The 22,729-nt window shown below is 39.5% G+C and overlaps 1 long non-coding RNA gene across 1 annotated transcript; it reads right to left on the bottom strand.

Annotated features, from left to right (window-relative positions):
• Positions 1 to 319: 319 nt before the first annotated feature.
• On the bottom strand, positions 320 to 22,729 carry LOC144588013 (uncharacterized). Its single transcript, XR_013543315.1, has 2 exons — positions 22,542 to 22,729; positions 320 to 833 (listed from the first exon to the last, which is right to left on the bottom strand). It is a non-coding gene; the product is annotated as an uncharacterized LOC144588013 (long non-coding RNA).

Below are 22,729 nucleotides of genomic sequence, written 5' to 3'. Positions count from 1 at the left end.
TTTATTCACTAAATAAACCTACTCTAATTATCACTTGCTTTGATGTAGTAAGTTGCAATTAGACTAAGCCTATTTGCATCAATGGAACATACATAGGAACTGATTCACCAAATCCCCACTGATTTAATGGCCCTACACAAGTTGCAATGTATGATGTTAAGCAATAGGATTTTAGCCATTATCTTATCTTATTATTTTTCTGGGATGAGATACAAACATAATTTTTTAAAAATCTGTCTCAGCAGGCCCAAAACCTGAAACATTGGTGTGTGTGGCCTCTTCAGGAAAGGGTCTCTCTCCACAAAACAGTTCACAATTCTTTTGGGTCAAAGAGTGTTTTTAATGGATCCAACTCCCTCTTCTGATGTACATAGCACTAAGAGTCAAGAGAATACCATTTCCCAATATTCTGAACTTCTTGCAGCAATTAAACTTCTAACCCACCAATGCCAGAGGGTATTCAAGTAGTGGTAACAGATGACCTTTTGTCGCTGTGGAGAGGAGGTCAAATCTTCAAATTACTTACTCTATCTGTGTCTATTGATTCATCCATAAAGTGTCCTCTTTTCCCTATATAGATCTCTCCAGACTGGGCAATCTTCAATCGACCCTCTGAAATAGGAAGTAGATGGTAGAATAAAGGCTTTCTCTTCATTCCTTAGACGCCTCACATATAAAGAGTTCACAAGTAATCGATATAACCTCTGGTCCCACTAAAAACCTAAAGGGGATGTCCTGTAGAGACTACGCAATTTGATAGTCTTCATCATCAACGGTGTAGTGTAGTTCATTGTTCAAATCAAATTGGATGGAATCCTCCTTACTCTTCTCACCTGCTGAACATGAAAAGGAGGAAAAGAACTGTGTGTTATGAGTGTACGGAGGACAATGCAGTCCAAAATTCTAGACGACCCATCTCAGTTGGTTATTTAAACATCTTACAAGCACTGTGGAACATCTGAAACTACTAGTTTTATTAATGGTTGCTGGGATATTAGAGAGTGGCAACCTTGGTACATCCTCTTTTAGGAATCAATATTTGCCACATAAGAAAAGTTGTAAAACTAGTCCCCGTTATAGAAGATCACCTTTCTGTGTCATAAAATATGTTATCTGACAATGTTAGATCAGTTTAATATCAAATCAGACTACATAATGTCATACTATAGTACTTTACTGTGGTAATTTATAGTACGTTCTGTTTGTGGCACAGAATTATTTACTAGCTACATAGTTAGCATTCACATCAGAGCTGCAGCGCCATGTTGTGTTATTTCCTCCCCTCATTTTGTCTTCCTGTTACCAAATATTTGAAAAGGATTATTGCCTCTTTCTAAGAAGATGTAAAGTGAGAGTAGTGAAGTGTGGCCTTCCAGAGATTGTTGGTCTGCCAATAGGCAGAAATGCTGGAAGTTGATGTTGAACAATATCTGAGGGGGGTCACAAGCTGCCCATCCAGTTATAGTACAATTCTATGCATACCTACTATAGATAAGTCCCATTTCAATAGGATTTAGTCCAACATAAGGATGCAAAGATTCCAGTTGAGGGTTGGCCATCTCTGCATGTTGAGAGACCACCACAAGGATTCTATATCCTACCTCAGGAAGCACAGCTGTGGTGCAAGGCTGAAATCTCCATGGGTTTTCTTCCTTCTCCTATGTAGACTTCCACAAATGCCCCCAAATACAAATTACACAAAACTGCTTTTTTGTGTGGAAAACTTCTTATCAGACAAACAAGCATAACCACAATTGTCTGTGCTGCATGATTTTCCTAACATGGAGAGGCAACATAGCTCTTAAAGAGGAGGAGCTTGGCAGATGGGTAATTAAATAAATGTCTTGGGATTCTAATCCGGCACCACAAACCTGATTGGATACACAAGGATAAATAAAACAAACTTTTTTATGACAAAGCACTCTGCATGGGTGAATGAATCTGTTAGTTTTGTGTTTTCCTATATTTGATATTTTAACTCTCAAATTATTTTCATTGAATGTATAAAGAAAGGAACTACTTTCAGACTCTGCTTGCCAACACCCCCCCCAAAAAAAAAGCCAAATTAAATTTCCATCTCTCTTTGCACTTTGTAAAACCCAAACATTAAATCCATGTTCATATTTACAGCACAGTCTCCTGCTTAGCTCCTCAGGAGACATTATTAAACTTAATATGATATACCCATAGGAACACTTGTATTGAAATTTCAGTGCCAGATCATTTTTACCATAATTGATCATTGGGAAATGACTACCTCATGTATGTTCTTAATCCATTTTAGTGACACTGAAAGTTCTTCATCACAAGTAGAGGTGGGGCCAGAGGAGGCGAGGCTGGGAACTGCAATATACCTGTTTGGCCAAGAAACAGACTGGCAAAAACCACAGGTTCAGCAGTTTTTGACCATTTCGACGAGGGAGGAACCTATGATATGGTGTCAGCCTGAGTCTGAGATTTAAGATCAGTGTGAAAAAAACTTGTCACATCTTAAGAAATTTATGAGCAACAGGGTCATACTTGTAAAGTGCTGTGACTCTAGAATGCCTTCTCCAGTAACATTAATCAAGTTTCCTCTTTCTTTGTCTTTTCCATGAAACTACCCGTGCTTTAATTGCAAAAAGCTTTCAATGTATAAACTTTTTGTTTTATTTATACTAGTTTTAATGCGTAATATCTTGCTTGCACTGGCTTCATATTTTGTTCTGTATTCATGTTCCATCTTTGTGTGATTTCCTTCCTTCCTTCCTTCCTTCCTTCCTTCCTTCCTTCCTTCCTTCCTTCCTTCCTTCCTTCCTTCCTTCCTTCCTTCCTTCCTTCCTTCCTTGGTGTTGGGTGTTCATTGCAATTTCTTTTAGGAACTGTTCCTTGTACTTTTTCAATTACTATATGATTTTATTATTAATGTTGTATTCTTCTCTGTGTGGTTATGGGAGCATGCAGGGGAAATACCCTTGATGATTTATTATTACATTTCCTTTCCACCTTCCATCAACTGCCTGTGAACTCGCATGAGAAGACATTCATGTGTAGTGCTCATTTCAATCCAGGTATCATCACTGGCATCATTGGAGATTAGCTTCCATTTGTTTCTAGGAGGTGAAGAGGTTACACCTTGAAGCAGTGACTCTTTGGAAATATTAAAGGCAGATGGTGGGTTTCAAAGTAGTTCAGATAGCAAAGTGAGATGAAAGCTTGAGAGCATATCTTTGAAATGAAGTGATATTAGCTTGGGGTCTTATGTGCAAACAGTTTAATATAGCGATCTCAATCATCTTCCCCTTGCAGTCTCCAGGGGGAGAACTTGATAAATCGATTCATTACAATATTTTACACATCACTTTCCAGGTCAGTATATGCAGAGAGGCATCCTTTCTCTGAAGTAAAGTCCTGAACACACATACGCGTATAAGCCAAGGCAGACAGAAGGATAAAGGAAGATGAGAGGGAAGCTTCTCTGAAGTTATTGGTGATGCTTATCTAAAAATGAAACCTGAAGTCTCTAAAAACATCTGCACTGGTCCATTATGATCACCACAGTGACAGATACTGCAATAAACTAGTAATGAAAAAGAAATTATGTCCTTCTTCTGAGATCCTCAAACTATTTTTAATGTCTCTGGAAATAGAAGGCACTGAAGCATTTGAATAAACAACCAATATTTTAATGTGGATTCCTGAAGACATTCTGAGCAAAGCTTTGTGACTGACTATTAGAACTAAGGATAGAATGGAGGATTTGGTCCAGAGTTTATCAGAAAAGAAACGGATCTGGCACGGGCTTTGAACTTATTATCTGAACATCCATATGTGATCAAAGCTGAATATTGCTTTTTGTTTTATTCTTTTATGATGGGCAATTAAGTTACATTGAATAACACATATGCCACAGAAATCAATTAAATTGTTAGAGAAATAGGCTAAAAGTCAAAGTCTTAAAAAAATTAGTTATACTTTGGAATCCAAGTGCCTTAATAGAACAACTTCGCAATCAAGGTAGCATGTAGTAGAGGAATGTTAAATCATCTTGATATTCAAGGTCAATGTTACTGATTTTTTTAAAATATAAAAACAATTATCTCCTTTGTAAAACTCTTTATTCGGAGCACTTTTGCTTGCCCCTCTTATTTTCCCATATTATTTCTACTCTCAGTTGTTCACATTTAAATGAAGATGGAGGTCATAGCCTGGTAAATAAAGAAGAGGGCAGACTTCAGTGTTAATCAAACTTGGATCTAGAATTTGAAACTCCATTTACAAGCATGCACATCTCCAATGCATATTGTTCTGATTACAGTTATGGGTGCTGACAGGATTCCAGGTTATTGTTCCCATGCGAAAAAATAAAAAGATATAGTGTCTTGTGTTTTTTCTATTCTTTTTAGCAACTTTACGGCTCTTATTCATTGTTCCTATAGCTTCACCTATCAGCTATGCTACCTTCTGAAAGCACCAAAGTGAGAAATATGGAGTTGCAATTACAAGATGAATATTGTGGTTTTCAAACCTCTCTGCTTCTTGGGCAGAACAACATTTTGGTACAATGTACCTAAGCCTGGAATGTGTTTTCCCAGACAACAACTTTGAATAACACACTAACACACTATGGGGGGAAAGATTTATACAGAGCAACTTTCAGTATGCAGTATCTGTCTCTTCCAGAAAGAGGCTTAAGTGGCAAGTTTTCCATGTTTCTCAATGGATGTTGCTTCCTTAGGGAATCAGTAAGGACAAGTTGAGGGATGCTGATCTGTTTTGCAGTGTAAGATTAAGGTACTGTGTTGTTGCTAATATTTTCTGCCCTTCATTCATCAGGTAGCTTTTTAAAAATCTGAAGTTTTTCAGTAGAAACAAACTTGCCACCAAACCAAATTCTATGTCTTTCTGATGTTTCCAATAATGGGCACATCTGCATTGTAAATTGCTATTTGTAGATGGCAGCTCTCTTAAAGACTGTTTACTTTCTTCTACTAGTGATGTTGTATAGAGAATGAGTGACTAGGGGGATTATATTGTCATGCTTACTTGGGATAGAAGTTAAGGTACAAGAAAGGTGAACCAGTGTGCCTATATATTAAGAAGAGGTGTCTCTGTGAGCCAAGACCTGAATTTTCTCACTTTGGGGAACATCATTTTAATTACAACATTTTGCTTTAAACCAAATTATTTTGTGGGACGGGGAAGAATACATGAATACTGATGAAAAAATGAAGTTGTTATTGAGACATTCAATGTTATTGAAACATTGTCAGTCGCAAATCTTTACTGGTGTGGCCATGAATGTTCCGGTAATTCCTTCCACACAGAGAAGAAAAATTATAGCTTTATACCCATATTAGACAACACACCAGATGTTGTAGGGCTTTTCAGATTTTTTTCCTGTGGGTGAGAGGCATGATTTCTAAAAGTTGTATTTTGTGAGCATGCACCACAGCATGTGCCTCCTCAAATTCTTCTCTGATATCTTGCTTGCAAAAGCATGGTAGTGATCTTGGAAATGGAGAAAAGTTTGTCTTTTTCAATTGATTGAATAACCTTTTATGATGTACGATATGATGGGAGCATCCTTTTAACTCTTTTTAACTGTGATTTTTCTGCTACCTATTTAGTCTAATACTATCCATGTTTTTTTACCTTTATATACCTTTTATTTTTTTCCTTTATTTTACCTATCCTTCACTTCAGCAGTCACATTAATTCCTCGGATTGCAACAGAGTAGAGGTTTGGATCCATACAGAGTTGTAGTTTCAGTAGGCTCAATAAAATTCACAAGACTTAAGTATCAGTGATTTCAGTTTATCTATTTTAAGTATAATTTATATGCCATCGATTTTGATCAGTCCATTCCATGTAAGAGCAAGTCTAGATTTAGCCCATAACGATGAGTTCATCTTGTGTACTCTGACTCATGAGTGGCTGAGAACAATAATTTGATTAAACTAATAGTTATTATATTGGCTGAGAATTAACTCCTAGATGTTTAAAGTGGTAGGTTACAAGTCAATTCCAGAAGCTATTGCAATTCAATTGGAGCTCAAGTAGAATACAGGGAGACAAGGACTGAGCACTCTTTTTAGAAGGAAATATGAGCCTTTCATTATTATAGTTGGTGTGGCTTGTAGCTCTAGTGTGACCCTTTTTTCTTTGGTAGGATGCAGATAGACCCTGTTGTAAGAGAATTTTCAGCCAACCAGTGTTTGGTCAACAGCTGCAACTATGTGGAAAACTTACAAGATTATACAGAAAAAGATGGAAGAATACTGTCCATCCCTTAATTAGCAGGTTCGTGGCAATTCTCACCATTGCAATAAAAATAATTTTTTTAAAGTTTTTTAAGTCTTAGTTTTAACAAGATTGCAGTTGTTACTTCAATCAATACAACTCTCCTTGCAATAATTTATTAGCAGCTAGAAGCAAGACACTGCTTGTAAGGTATATTCTAAAATGCAGTTTGCTAAACATATGAACCTCCCCCCTTTCTTGGAAATTACTATAGAAAGGACTGTGAAAGGCAATTATTAATCCCCATATCCCTGGATAAATAAAAAGTACACTCTGAGGGCATGAAGTTACAGCACCATTCTAGAGCACAGACATGCGCTACATGTTAGATCATAAGGTGCAATATTGTTAGTTTATGAATAGAGTTTGGTTAGCTACTAAGGGAGATGGTGGCGCTGCGGGCTAAACCGCAGGCTAAACTGCAGAAGACTGTGCTGCAGGGTCAGAAGACCAAGCAGTCGTAAGATTGAATCCACGCTTCGGAGTGAGTGCCCGTCGCTTGTCCCAGCTCCCGCCAACCTAGTGGTTCGAAAGCATGCAAATGCAAGTAGATAAATAGGGACCACCTCGGTGGGAAGGTAACAGCGTTCCATATCTAAGTCGCACTGGCCATGTGACCACGGAAGATTGTCTTTGGACAAACGCTGGCTCTACGGCTTGGACACAGGGATGATCACTGCTCCCTAGAGTCGAACGCGACTGGACAAAAATTGTCAAGGGGAAACTTTACCTTTACCTAAGCTTCACAATGACCTGATGACTTACAATACTCACCACTAGTCATGATCCCCACATTTCTTTTCTGGCTTAGGTAATACTCTGACATGAAGTTCTCTTAACCCCTTTCTCTAGATACTGACTGACCACCACAAATAGCAGGGTTTTGGGGAGAGAATATCCTTCCAATAATCCATAATTTGTGGTTGCTGCACATACAGGTAATAAGAAAGAAAGGCTAGTTTTGTTAAAATACCCAAGAAAATACAGGGAAGGAGAGAAACTAACTGGGTCCACTGTCACTATGGAACTGGTTAGATAAGGATATTTCAGTGGGTTGGAGTCTACTCCTTTACTGGGTATCTCCATATGGAGAGGCAAAATGAAAATAGCTTCCCTTTGAGCATATATGTTCATTAAAGACCTTCATTAAAAAATCAGAACACGTGAACAGTAACAAAAACTTACATATACTTCCAAAGTAGTAGAAAATCCCTGAGTAGAGCAAGCCAAGTAGAAACTGTTAGCCCCTGACAGCAGACACATAGGCATAAACCCAGTTGCTGATGCCAGCTATAATAAACCCAGTGAATCACCTGCTGAATAATAAGTCGACATTTGTGTAAATCCCCTTAATGCAACGAGTACAAAAGCCAGGATGCCAGCTGGTACAACAGAAGTGCTCCTAAAACTTTTCTATTATTTGTTCATCTTCACAATTAGTCAAACTTTATTGCAGACTCACAAGAAACACATTTATGTGTTGTTGAATGCCCCAACACTGGGGGCATTCAAGAGAAACTTCAGCAACCATCTGGCAGATATCCTTTGATTTGTATTCCTGCAAAAAATAGGAGGTTGGACTTTATGGCCTTATAGGCCCCTTCCAACTGCACAATTCTATGTCTGAAATCATATGACCCATGAGCATATATATTCACATAATACACATTTTAAAATCAGGAACAACAAAATGCCTTATGATACCATGTTTCCCTGAAAATAAGGCAGGGTCTTATATTAATTTTTGCTCCCAAAAATGTATTAGGGCTTGTTTTCAGGGGATGATTAAATTTTTTATGTATAACAATCTACATTTATTCAAATGCAGTTATGTCATCTTCTTCTGGTTGCTGCACAATGGTGGCGGGCAGGGTTTCACTTAACTGGGGCTTATTTTGGGGGTAGGGCTTATATTATGAGCATCCTGAAAAATTATACTAAGGCTTATTTTGAGGTTAGGTCTTATTTTCAGGAAAACAGGGTACTTGCTATATAAAATAGTAATGGCTGCATAGTTTGTACAATCATCATTCTAGTAGCCTGAAACTCAAAACTCTTGGTAATACTGTATATTTTGTAACACAGATAACCTCAACAATAAATGGGAGTAGATTTACCCTTTAAACTTCACCAACTAAGGCTGCCACTACACAGTCAAATACTGTGGGATTTGCTGCATGTGTAAAACGTACGATTCTTTTTACTGATCACATGATGAGAAGGCCAGTTTGAGTCAGTCCAGCTCTTTTTGCTCTCAACACAGTTTTTTCTTTTTGTCACTGGGAGCTTCTCCTTTTTTCACACTGGAAAGACTCAGACTTTCCCCCATGTGGTCAGTTGTTTTGTTCTCTAAAAATATGGCAAGTGTGTGACTGTGGGTGGTATTTGGGAGGTGTTCCTATGTTCCTGTGATATGTGGGTGTGTGTCTGTATGCTATGGAGAACTTTGGAAAGCAGCCTCTTTTCCCTAATGCCATGCACCATTTTATATAGCCCACTAAATAAGGTGTAAAATGAGAACAAGGTATCAGCAGAGGATGAAATTAAAGGAAGGAGGTTAGGCTGTGGCAAGGATCAAACCACCTCTGCCTGAAGGGCCAGTGTAGGGACTGGCACTAAAACAATCCAGTTTCTGTGTGATCACCTAATCTGAACAGAAGCATAAAGTAGGCTGTAAGTCAAACTTCAGCAAATCCGAATCACTCTGATTCAGTTTGCCAGTTTAGTCACAGGGTAACGCCCTCCTGTCAATAAATCAATCAAGTACAAATTGAGTTAATTAATCTTAGAGCCTTCATTCAATTCACTTTTGAGGATCCGTTTCTTGACAGCTGGCAGTGGATTTTTCCCATTTCTTGACAGCCAGCAGTGGATTTTTCCTCTGAACATGGGGTGTCTGTGGATTTCTGTCCTTGTTCTTATCATGAACCACCTCTACTGTCAAGCCTGTGAATGGTTTTCTATATTTATTATTTCTCAGGGGCTTACAGGAGAAGTGTTTAAAAAGTTCTAGATTGCTTATTTAAATGTGTGTCATGATCTTCATATTTAATTTACCAAAGGAAAGGATTTCAAAGATCTAAGAAAACAAAGCATGAACCCAACCCCATCATTTGAATGGGCCTGTTGCATAGCCCAGTCTCAGAATAATTAAACATTCGGTGTACCATGGAATACTAGTTAACTCCAATGTATCATCCTTTGTCAACTTGTCTTTGTAAATACCCGCTGAAATGCTCCAAGGGGTTTTAATGAACCTAAGTGCAAAAATCCTCATAAAGCGCTGAAAAAATAAACTCCCTGCGCCTGCAAACCATATGAAAAAATAGAAGCAGAGGGAAATACGGTTCATGCTTCGCCATGCATGCTAACAAAAATAAACATGGGTATAAAAAGTCCTGGAAATACTCCTCAAGAATAGTAAATGTTTGATTTGTGCTTCTTTGTAATGTTGGAGTGAAACTCTGAGTTGAAGCAATTGGCAAGGAAAAAGGTTTATACATGTATGGTAATAGCAAAATATGCATATAAGTGGACTGCAGCAAACAGTATGCCAGGAAATAGGAAAGCTGTGTCCTCCTGATGTTACTGAAACTCTGCTCCCATTAAACCTGACTGCTGCCTATCATTTGATAGGACTGACAGAAGTCGCAGTCCAGGAACACAATATAAGATATTAAAAGGGTCCATCTTCAATTTGTTCATAGATTTTTTTCCTGCTTCCAGTTATAGAAGACCCCCAGGCTTTGGACAACCACGGCAGACTATGGCTATGATAATGGTAAGATCAATCTGCTGAACTTTCCCCAGGAAATTGACCGTCCCATTTACAAAATTATTCCTATACAAGGATAAGCCCTTCCTAAAAAGGGCTAATTTTTAAATGCGTGGCCAGGAAGAAAGATCTAGTTCTGCTCCTGTTATTACCTCCATGGGAGGGGAACTGTCTGAAAAGGAGAGTCTCTGCTACACATGGAGTCTCTCCACATAACAAGGAGCTTTGAAACCCAGGGTTCATGATGATGGGAGGATGCCGCCTATATAGAGGCCTATCTTTTTTTCAGACCATTCTGTTTACATGGAAACAGGGATAGCTGTAGTGGGAGGGAGCTAGAATTCTCTCTGGTTACAGTTTCTAATTAATCCTTTTAAAAGCGCCTGGATCAGACTTATGTTTTTCTTACTGTAGGTCAGAGGGGCTTCCTTGCATGGAACTACAAATGGATGTGGTTTCCACTACTGTCATTTTGATTTGTGCTTAGAATTCTCAGTATTCTAGTGTTGTCTCATTTCAAGAAAGTTTTGCTCTGAAATGTGCAGCTGTGTTTTGAAAACTAGGCCTTTAACTACAAGCCGGTGAACTTTAATGGGGAAGTGGCTGTAGCAAGGAATTTTCCAGCCCAGTATCTGAACAGGTCTTCAGATATTGCAATCTACCATTAAATATGGATATCTTAAGACAGGATAGTTATGAATGTATCCACTTCATTATCTGTAAGATTTATTATCTAAAGCATGTGGGTATCTTCTGGATTTACTACATTGGGACGAAGCTGCTCATCTCAGATTTTCCCCTTTGTTGAACAGCATGCATTTACACATATATACCTACACATAAACAAAACATATTTGTTCGAAAATATACATGTGTACAGCTCACTCGATGAGGCAATATCTAAACAATGTATATGTTAAGAACAAAATATATTAAATATGTGTACATTAGGCAAACAGATTTCTGTACAGGAAGATATAAGAAAACTCACAACTTAATATGTACTTTGATTGGTCCAAGATTCTATAAATCAGGGCAAGTCTTTGCGTCCAAGTCCAAAGTCCAAGTCTGAGTCTTTGGAACCAAGTAGAGATGGGCATGAATTAAGTTGTCCCTCAGCCAACCACTCAGACAAGGAGGCTTTATATGTCTGGCTGACAGAGGTGGAGGAAGGAAAAGGACACTGCAAAAAGTGAGTGGCCAGTCATACTGGGGAGGCAGGGAAAGAAGTACACGTCACGTGAGGAATTGGTGAGCATGTTGGGGAGGTGGCAGCCATGCTCGCACAACACCTGGACAGAGATGACTTAATTCGTGCTCATTTCTAGCACTAAGTCCTGAGTTCCAAGCCTCAAGTTCAAGTCCCTATTTAGAAATGAGCTTTTTTCTTTAGAAAAAAGGGAAGGGTGGGTGCGTTCTGAGTCTGAACCACTGGGGAAAAAATCCAGAGTCAAGTCCAAGTTGAGTCACTGGTGCGACTTAAGTCTGACTTGACAGTGGGTCATGCAACTGGACTCCCCACCTTTGCTAGAAATACATGAAAATGAAAACTGGCAGGTTTTCACCTCCCTACCTATAGGATGAGAATCTGCCAACTCTAGTAGAATTAAGATACAGGAAAAGAGAAGTCATTTCTGCATTCCTGAATGGTGAATATAGATCGCTTCTGCACTTCCACAGAAATGCTTCCATGTTTCTACTGTGCCTATGTTTCCTCTTCAAAGTGTACATTAATAAGTTTGTATATTAATAGAATATTGCATATGTTTCCAGCTTCCCCTAATGGGGAAGTTGTGTGAGAGAACAGGGGTGAACAGGTAGTACAGTTATTATTACCACAGTGATAATTAACGTGATGTAAAAGCCAAAGATTTTGACATAGTATTAGTATTAAGATAATTGCACCGTGCACAGAATCAATGACAACTAGCCATTTTTTATATTATAGTGGAAACTGGCTTTAATAATTGCACTGGTTCAGACAAGCCTCTGAACCAGAAGCAGTCAAAGGACAGTTCTTGCTAAGCTGTAAATCTTATGAGCACCTGGTAGCACAGTTAAAGGTAAAGTATCCTGGGGATTGGAGCCCAACTGCTCAGTGGTTTAGATATCTAGTTGTGGAGCAAGATTACCCACCGTGCCTCCCTGACAGGGGCTGGACAAGATGATTCTTTGGGTCCCTTCCAGTTTGGGTCCCTTGGCAGTTCTAAGGTATTCTCAGATATTCTCAGAAATTCTAGTGTCTGTGTTTTCATCACCCTTGACTTCAACGATGGTTGGGTGATACGGCAGAAACTCTAATAAGCCTTGAGCTCACATATTCCTCTTCTCTTCTTCTCTCCCTCTGCACATAAGAGACAGAAAGAAAACTTCTGTTTTTACTGTGGAACAAACCACATTACATATGAGTAGCCAGTGCCTTCTCCCTTATCAGAGATCAATTATTAAGCATTTTGATTTAGTTTTTTATAAGATGTATCTATTACTCTGAAGGGGGAAAAACACAACAGGGCTCTTCCTGAGCATCCATTGTCTTAGATCATTGTTAGGGTTATATATATATAGGGTTATATATAGCACTTAGGGTTATATATCCCCTTCATGCTGTGGAAGAAGGAAAGTCAGGAACATAGATGGAATGCTCGGGTGGAAAAAGGTTCCCAAACTGAACATATTACACTACAGTGGAATCATGGCATCCTTATCTGGTTTGATAAACAAATGGTGTCACTGAAAGAGAGAGCACTAATCCACATTAAGTTGCATTTAAATTCATTGGCATAAGCAGAATCAATTCAGGCATACAGTGTAGTAGTTTTGCATTTACTTGTTTACATATTTGGACTGTTTCACATTACAATGTTCCATGTCTGCAGTGGATCACCCAGCTATCATCCATACCCACCATGGAACTCTTGAGTGACTACATCTCCACTGTAATCTACTGTGAAGGTGGAACAGAGTAAACAACCAACAAGGATGGTCAGAAACCACTTCATCTCTGTGCAGAAGAAAATCATGTGTAAAAGGTGAAGATAACAGGTGAATCAACTAGTAGCCAAGCTGGGGGTTTGGGCAGGCAGAGAAACCCTGATATTCTGACATATACCTGTCTATCAAGGAAAGGCTTGAGAAGCTAAGTGGTAGAGCATATGCCTTGCATGCATAAGTTCAATGCCAAGCACCCACAGTTGATCCCAGTTTGCAAGTAATATCTGCCAGACAATATGAAAGACTTGTGCCTGAGACCCTAGAGAACAACAGAAAAATCAGATAACGTGGGTGGGATGGGAGCTGAAAATGAGATAAACTAGGTGGACAAGCAGTCTGATCTTGTGTAAAGCAGATTCATTCCTAAACCCCCCCCCCCAGGACAATACTGCTTCTGCCTCTGTCAAGATCAATTCTAAGATAACATAATGGCGAGGAGGCATTTTACACTTGAATGTTTGGGGGAATATTTGGAGGAAGTTCCAGAACTCGCCTTGAAATGTATTCAGGCTAGGTAGAGCTTGGAAAATAAATCAGTAATAGAGTCCGCAGTGATTTTGTAGCACATTAGCTAAAAAGGCAGACATTTGACCAGCAAAGTCAGGGAGCTGGACAGGGGACAGATTGTATTTGTGTTCAGTGCGGAAGGGATTGTGACTCTCAAACTGGCCTTCTCAGCCGCACTAAACGCTGTTCCAAGACTTCTATTCAGAGCACGTTACCATAGTTTCTCAAGACTGAAGGATGCCTATATATATAAAAAAGCTAAAAATGCCAACAGCTGACCAGAATAATAGGTGATAGAAAATAAAACAGGAAGGTCTGAAAGTGTCAAGAGAAGATGTGCAATCCATGCAAGAGAAGAGTTATTTATGGCAAAACTGAGAGAAAAGAGACGGGGGGGGGGGAAAGTAGGCAAATGGCATGTATGATTTGCTGCCAAGACACCAGGGAGCTGTTGAACCAGAGGGAGATGCCGGAGCAGACATCCAGAACGAATACGTTCACTCATAAAATGTGTGAGTTGGTGATGCCGCTGTAGTGCTCAGAAAAGCATAAATAGTCCTTTCCATCAGGTTATGAAGTGATAAAGCTTCAGTGACACCTGCCTTTTCAGTAGGGAGGCAGTAAGGCTAAAGGACTGGTTGAGTGCCACCCTTCCAGGACGGGAAGGAGCAAAAGAGGAGATGACATATTACATATGAATGGGGAGTGTGCTTATTGAAGTAGGCTTAATATTTAGTTTTTTATTATATGATACTACGATATTTGATGGGGCTGGAAGATTACATTGCTGCCAGAATATCACTTTGTTTGATATTAAAATGTCAGTGAACATGCCTCTCAATTATTTCTTCTTCCCAAGAATATGACTCGCACAGCTCCCAACATTACATGTATTCCAAAGAAATCTGATAGGATCAATGTTTATCTACTGTATCAGATACGAACATGTGGTTTTCTGAAAAACCAAGAAATAAAATTCCTCAATCCTTCAGCCTACAGTGATTACAGCTTGGTAGCCCCAGTTACAGACTAATCAGTGTCAGTGATTAAAAGAACAACCAAGAGATGCTCAGGGACAAGAATTAAGCTATTCTCCCCATCGCCAGAAACTCTGTACACCATTTTATGTGTCCAAGGCAGCTCTGAAGTTCCTGCCAATAAAGTGGAGCACTTTCAAAACACCCCAACACTTTTCAAATGCCACAATTCAAGCACTGTGTCATATGGTAATGTGCAGAGCGCATACACTTCCTCTCTTTTGTCCACCACTGGGCTTCTTGTCCAAATTCACCAGAGGGCTTGGCTCGCTACACAGATGGTGTTGCCAAATGTTTTGCAACAACATAGACTGTGTATGTCACTTTGCATATTCAGCCAAAGAATGACAGGGAAACACAAAAGGATAAAGCACCTGTTTTTTCCCCCCTTTTGGGTTCTTTTTATCTGTTTTGTTTCTGGAGGACATTTGAAGATGGTTCTCTTACAAAGTGTCCAACTGCTCAGACCAATTGTGTGGGATCAGCTCCACTAACATTTGTGGTTCCCATAGCTAGGCAAAGACTAGCACAGGCCCAAAGCTGATTGATAGTCTGCACAGATAGTTGCATGCCGTGAGTAGAGATTGTCTTTGCTTACAGCCTTTGGCACATAGTAATGAGGTCATTGCCATAGAGTGGAGTTTAGGGACCATTTCTTGACCCAATCTAAATTATAGATTAATATGTCTAGTAACTAGCTCCATGAGTGGAAAGGAGGATTTGTATATTGCTAAAACCAAGAGAATATTCCCATTGGTTTTCTTGTAGTCACAGAGCACTTAGTCCTTGACTGTGCACTGTCTATGAACAGCCAGTGCTGATTCTTCAATGATTTGCATGGCATACAAAAGAACTGCATACCACTAGTTCCCAAAACTATTACATTCAACACAAGTGGTTGCTAATTAGAAGGTTATGTAAGAATACCTCACAGGAACATAGGAAGCTGCCTTCTACTGAGACAAACCATCAGTCCATCTTGCCCAATATGGTTAACTTTAGCTATCAATGGATCACTAGGGATTCTTCCCTAGCATCACCCAAAGATCCTTGATAGCCTCTGGTAATCTAGTCCATCCAAGGACTTACCTTTTTATCACCTGAATTCAGAAAAGATCATGTGCATTCAGGCTAACATAGAGGTTAAGAGGTCCAACCTGCTAACTTGAAGCTAGACTTCAAATATTTCAGTTCTAGGAACCAGCCTAGCATTTTCTAAATTCTGCCTTTCTGTTAGAGAAAGACCACAATCACCATGCAAACTGTACAAACTATACAAAATGTACTGCAAATAGTTTTTCATTAAAAAGTATAGACAAATATACTTTTGGTAATACTAATGTAAAATAAAATGATGCAGTCATTCTTTGATGGAACCCAACATATTGCAGTAATTAAAAGAAACAGAACATAAAAGCTTGGGCACATTTGGAGGCTACAGATGTCATTGTAGAGTATATGTGGCCTTATAAATCACTTGTATACACAGTGTGAAATACTTGTGGTTTTAAATGCTACCATTGAAAAGCAGTTAATGATAACGAAGCTGCTTGAATGCCTTCCTAGCACTTCCCAAGCCTGTTTCCTCCCTAACATCAAGCTTGCCTTCTGTTGCTGCGAACAAATTGCAAACGAACAAATATAAGAATTTACTGCCTTTGAAATAGCAGTAATCACCTGGTAAATATAGTGAGACATATTTGTCTTGTTAATATCACTTGTATCTGCCAACTGTGGTTCCCCAGGGCATAACAATTAAGTCTGCCAGCACTTCAAAAGACCATCTTAGACAAGGCATGGCATATGGATCTGAGTCTCGGAATCTTTCTGCACCACTTGGTGGAACCACAAATTTCCCATTTATTATCTCCCCTCCACACCATCAAATAAAAAGAATTGAGGGGATGCACATCCTTTAGTTATAAGATGCTCTCAGGAGAGCAATAAACACTCACTGTAATGGGATCTATTTCTCTTCTCTGAATATATTTATAGGTGCTATGACATCATAATGCTGGGAAAGAAAATATTTATACATTTTCTGTAGGATATTCATTCGTACTAAAGCTGTTACAGTAAATGAGGGATTAAAATATAGCATGTCAACATGTGCTATAAGCTTACAAAACAATGGCCTCTCCTAAGATGTCAGTCACACATTTTGCCTTAATTAACAAAGCAGGTACATAATAGCATTGCATATTAGTGCTGGGTTGCTATATATTCAGAAAGGGAAAAAAATCAAGAGTGCTTTTGGAGAAATTAGCTCAAGATCCTAATTATCTCACATACTAATTGTCTTTCAAATGTGTCCTCTGATTTCTCTGTGGGCATCCCTTGTACTGTTCCGCAATATAATTGATACTCATTACATCCATTGTGAGCCTTTCCTACGCTCACTCTCTGTAATTTGAGGGAAGGGGAAAGTGTTTGTTTTTCCACGCATGTAGTGAATCCAGTGGCACACAGAGCAGTTTGGGCTAATGCTACATAAATGTTAGCATCAAGAGATGGACTGGAAAAAAAAAACCCTCCTCATTTCAGTTTGGTCTGGAATCAGGTTGCACTGACATTGCCATTAATATTCATGTTAACTGTCATCAAAGTCTAAAGAGATGTGTTAATATCAGACTCAAAGCATTCTGGAATCACATTATGGTTTCGCTGCCGAGGAACAAGCTGTTTTAGATGTAAACGCTCTGTGATTTCTGCAGCAGTGTTGATTGTTTCCTTTGAAAATGCTTCCCCATCTTCCTTCCAGATGTTCACAAAGCAAAATGGAGTGTTGGGGATAAATGGAAAGCATGCAGTTGCCAGGCAAAATGGCTTTGTTATTCACCAACACATTGGTTTAATGTTTCTCTGAATGTGTTGTTGTTATGTATCGTTACGTCAAAACTAACTTATAGCAACCCTCATAGGGCTTTCAAAGTGAGATATTTAAGGAGTGATCTTATCAATCCCATCTCCCCACCCCCACCCTTGTCCCATGGGTTTCCATGGCTGAGCAGGGATTCAAACCCAAGTCTCCATCATCCCATCTGATATACTGGATCTGAACATACTGAAAAACAAGCATTTGCTTCTACCTTTTGAGTTTTCCCACAATTGAATCAAAATGTTTCAGTCTCAGTGTCCAAAATCTCATGGCATTAAAAGTTCCACATAAATACTGACAAACCCAGGCTTAAATAAGGAGAGAAACCTTGCTCTTTAAAGACATTCGTTCATTTAATTATATCCACACAACTCTGACGGTCACATTTAAGTGATGCTTATGATTCACCAGCTGTCTCTGCGTTCACAGGCTAGGTAAAGGCAAAACACCTAAAGTGGTATGGAAACATAAGTTGGAACTAGAGATGGGCATGAACCTCAGTTCACAGGTTTATGATGGATTGTCAGACAGCACCACAGATGCCACACATTCCCTTCCTTCATCCCCTCCCAACTGAATCTTCCACTTACCAGCTGGCATGTGCTGCTCTTCTCCTCCTCTTTGCTCAATTTTCCAGTCGCAGCAGAAGTGCATGCTTCCCTCCTCCAACTCCTCCAGCAGCCACCCACTCAGATGAGAAGGTGGGGAGTCCTGCAGCACTGCCTTTGAGGGGGCAGCTGGTAGAGAATGCTGGAGAAGGAGGAGAAGGAAAGTCTGTGCTCCTGCTGCAACTGGATGACCATGTGAAGAGGTTGAAAAAAACAGCAAATGCTGGCTGCTGAGTGGGGAAGCTGGCAGGGAGGAAATGAATACATGGCACCTGTGATGCCATGCCAATGAAGTGGCATGAATTTCCAAACCAAAGTTCATGCCCAACTCTAATACAGACCCTGTAACCTCTCAGTTAAACTAATGTTGCCATGCCCGCTCTGCCAACAGACTGGAAAGCTATGTTCTAATTTCATATTCCTTTCTTTGAGTTAGGCAAAGTGAGAAAGAAAACCTGTACAGATATGTTGAGTACATGTTTTTCAAAATGTGTCCCTTTACTTTTTGATATATATAAAAAGGAAGAGATTGGAGTTAACAATGTATCTGTAAACCAAGGTCAAAATCATGCATGCTATGTGAAAGGAATAAAAGAAGATGACGATCCATGCATCAGACCCATGTTTTACACCACTGCAAGACCATGCCCTGGGGAACCCATGATTTCTGTGGTGTACTCTCTGGACACAGATGGGCCCTATGATTGTATAGTAGTTTGGGGATGAACCTATGTTAAAAATATGTGGATCCATGAGGATCCATACATCAGATGCATGTTTTTATGTAACTGCAAAGCCATGTGCTGAAGGGTCCATAATTTCTGTGGTGTAGTCTGTGGGCAGAGATGGGACCTATGATTGGACAGAGGTTTTGGAATGATCCCGCAGAAAAATAATTTAGATGTATGAGGATCCGTATGTAGGATTCATTCTTTTTACAACACTGGAAAGCCATGTGCTCGGGGACTCATGCTTTCTATGGTGTAACCTATGGGCACAATTGGGCCCTATGAGTGGACAATGGTTTGAGGAAAGATCCCGCAAAAATCATGTGGATTCATGAGGATCTCTGACTTATATTTGTGTTTTCCACCACTGCAAAGCCAAGCGCTGGGGGACCCATGTTTTTTGTCTTGTAATCTGTGGGCAGAGATGGGACCTATAATTGGATAGTGGTTTGTGGATTATCCTGCAGAAAAAGCATGTGGATGCATTAGGATCTGTGCTTTGAATCCATGTTTCTGCATGACAGCAAAGGTATACACTGAAAAACCCACAAATCTTGTGTTTTAGTATGTGGGCAGAGATGAGACCTATGATTGGACAATGGTTTGGGGATGATCCTACATCAACATATTGTTGATTCGTGGGTATCCACCAAATCCATGTTTTTGCACCACAGCAAAGACATGCATTGGGAGACCCTTGATTTCTGTGGTGTAGTCTATGATTGCAAGTATAATCTATGATCTGATAGTGGTTTAGGGAGGATAACATCTAAAAATAATCTGAAACCATGTGGATCCATAAACTTATGCGTATAAACATACTCATGAGTGAACTGAGTAAACCCCAGGTAAAATTTGCTTTGAGATCATTCAAAGCCACAAAGGGGGAAAAAACAGTAATTTCACAGCTTAAATGAGTAAGCTGCTCTGTATTATTATCTATTTTTAAAATAGCTTTTAAAATATTAGGCAGGAGCTAAAAATGTGTGGCCAGGAAAGAGTTCAATGCGTTCTCTCACACTGAAGGCCATGGTAGGATCAAAAGTGAAAGACACCTGCCCTGTGAGTTGATTCTGATTGGTCAGAATTCTATGATTCTATGATATGCAAATAGTTCCTTTGGAATTGTTGGAAGATATAATAACAGACAGCAATTTCAGAGCTTTTATGAGTTAAAAAACAGTAATTAAAGGGTCTGAATTAGAGCCATGAATGGCTCCATCAACCTAAAAGATAATAAAAGCACCTCCCACAGAGCAGGGTGTTTTTTTTTCCAGGTATGCAAATATTGTTTTATCCACATATTGTATCTCTTTTGTATCAGCTGTAGATTTATTGTCACATGACTTTACAGGGATTAAAGCTGTGTTAATTTTAAAAAATCACAGCTCAAAAACCTTTTGCCCGAATGTCCCCAGATTTTATATAGAACAAGAGTGGACTTTCTGCTATGTTTGTGCAAAATCATATGCTCATCTGAGGTCCAGTTTCATAATGATAATTTTCTTTTTTTGGGAACCCCCATATTTTGCTTTTGCTTCTAGAATGCTTTTTGCTGTGCTTACACAAAATATATGTAGTCATAATAAACCTTTCGAGTCCTAATTATAATTCCTACCCAACTTTATATGGTAATAACTTGACATGTTGTAAATATAGACACATCCCATACTTTGCAGAAATGACAAATTGTTTTGGTTGACCAGATTGTTTGCTGGCTTTGAAGTAAAGTAAAGGTGTAAAGGTTCTCCTTGACAATTTTTGTCCAGTCGTGTCCGACTCTAGGGGGCGGCGCTCATCCCGCTCTTCAAGCCATAGAGCCAGCGTTTTTTTGTCCGAAGACAATCTTTCCGTGGTCACATGGCCAGTGTGATTTAGACACGGAACGCTGTTTACCTTCCCACCGAGGTGGTCCCTATTTATCTACTCGCATTTGCATGCTTTCGAACTGCTAGGTTGGCAGGAGCTGGGACAAGCGACGGGTGCTCATTCCGTTGCGTGGATTCGATCTTACGACTGCCGGATCTTCTGACCCTGCAGCACAGGCTTCTGTGGTTTAGCCCACAGCGCCACCACGTCCCTGCTGGCTTTGAAACGTGGTTATAATTCAATTTCATTTCAAAACAGGAATTTTCCATGTATAAAATTAAAAGAAACTCACTCCTACATATCAAAAGAAACCTGTTTGCACAAGTAACTAGTAACTAGGGTATGTGCGTAAAGGTGCCCCATCCAAATGGCACCCTGCTCAGATGATGAGCCACCACTACCATTTTGGCAAAGTTGAGGTACATATGCCCCTCATATGTTGTTGGACTTTAACTCCCAACAACCCAGACTAGCATATCTGATCTCCAATCAATGACAAAAAATCATTATTCTGAGTGTTCCCTTAGTGACTCACTCCTGATCCATGCTTATTGATCATGAAGCATGCCTTGTATTCCCCTGAAGAAAAGCAAAAGGAGTGAAACTGGGCAAATTAATGTATATAGCTTTTTTTTCGTAAGAAATCTGCCTTCTTTTTGACATTATTTCATAATGTCTTAGTATTTTTTATTCTACCAGTAATTCTTCATTTGTCACCTTCTGAAATTTTTAGCATCCTGTGACAAATTCAAATTTCAGATGTTTGTCTCTTTAAAAGTAAAACAAATCCCCAATTTCTTAGCTTGACTCTCCATCCGACATGGTATTTCTTCAGAATCCAAGGGCTACATCTTGACTAACTCTGTGCCAGACTGGGCTTTTCCTGGGTACTGAAGTGGCTTCCCTGTGGAAAATATGATATGTGCACAAAACCTTAGATCCCATTAAAATCAACGAAACTTAAATGCTTAAATACGTGCTTAATTAAATCCAATTGATTTTGCTAGATTTAAGCCTACTTAATTTTCTTTGTGCTTGTCTTGTACATTTTTATGCATCGTTAAAATATAGCAACAGTCAGACATCTAGATTTCAAGCAGTTTGAGTCTGCTTCAGCTAAAAGCAATGAAAGCAATTAAATGAATCACCAGAGCAGTAATGAAGTTCTATGTTTGACTAGTCCAGGAAAGTCATCTGCTGATATCTACAGGTTGGCTTGGCTTAGTACGTCTCTCTCCTCTGTCCTGCTCCCGAGTAGCCATATAATGTACCTTAGCACACAACAATACTCTTAATACAGTAGTATCTGTGATGATGATCTCAAGTTTGGGGTATGAATAGTCAGGGAGTTCACCTGTTATAATGCTGTATTAACATGATTTTTATTAAATATTTCCAGTCAGTATGCTAGATAGCATATTTGTAATAAATCCAGTCACCAAAATAACTTCAAAGATAGCCCCACATACAACACATTGCAGTAAACAAGATGCAGAGTTCCAGATCATGGATCATAGAGACAGAGCTATATATAAGTATATTTAAGGTAAACTTGTTAAATACTGTATGCTGTGTGCCACAGAAGACTTGTATGTCTCCGCTTATGAGCATTCCCAGCTGTAAAACGTCATCCTTCAAGATTGTGTTTCCCATGTATGATTCCCCAGATGATTCTGGATTTCAACTCTCAGAATTCCCACTCATTGGTATGTTGGCTGGGTCTTCTGGAAGGCCAGCCTTCCCTCTCTTCCTATGGCTTTCCCATTCTGCCTATGGGCCTGCCAATCAACAGGCCAATAGGCAGCCACCCACGTCCACAGCCACCCATGCCCACAGCCTATCCCCTGCCTCCTTCCTCTCCCTACCTTAGCCTCTGCCACTATCTGGTGCTGCCATCATCCATTGCCGCCTGCTGTGGTGGCCTCCACAGCCATGGCCTGCAGTAATGGACACTGTGTGCCCTTTGCAAAGATGGTCGCTGTGGCTTCATTTAGGCTGCAGCTTCATTTAGGGTAGGGAAGCTGCAGCTTCATGTCCTCTCTTTACTGAATCA

Source organism: Pogona vitticeps, chromosome 3 (genome assembly GCF_051106095.1).
Source record: "Pogona vitticeps strain Pit_001003342236 chromosome 3, PviZW2.1, whole genome shotgun sequence".
In the NCBI taxonomy this organism is placed as follows: Eukaryota; Metazoa; Chordata; class Lepidosauria; order Squamata; family Agamidae; genus Pogona; species Pogona vitticeps.
The sequence above is the reverse complement of the archived record's forward strand: the minus strand, read 5'-3'. Positions and strand labels throughout refer to the sequence as shown.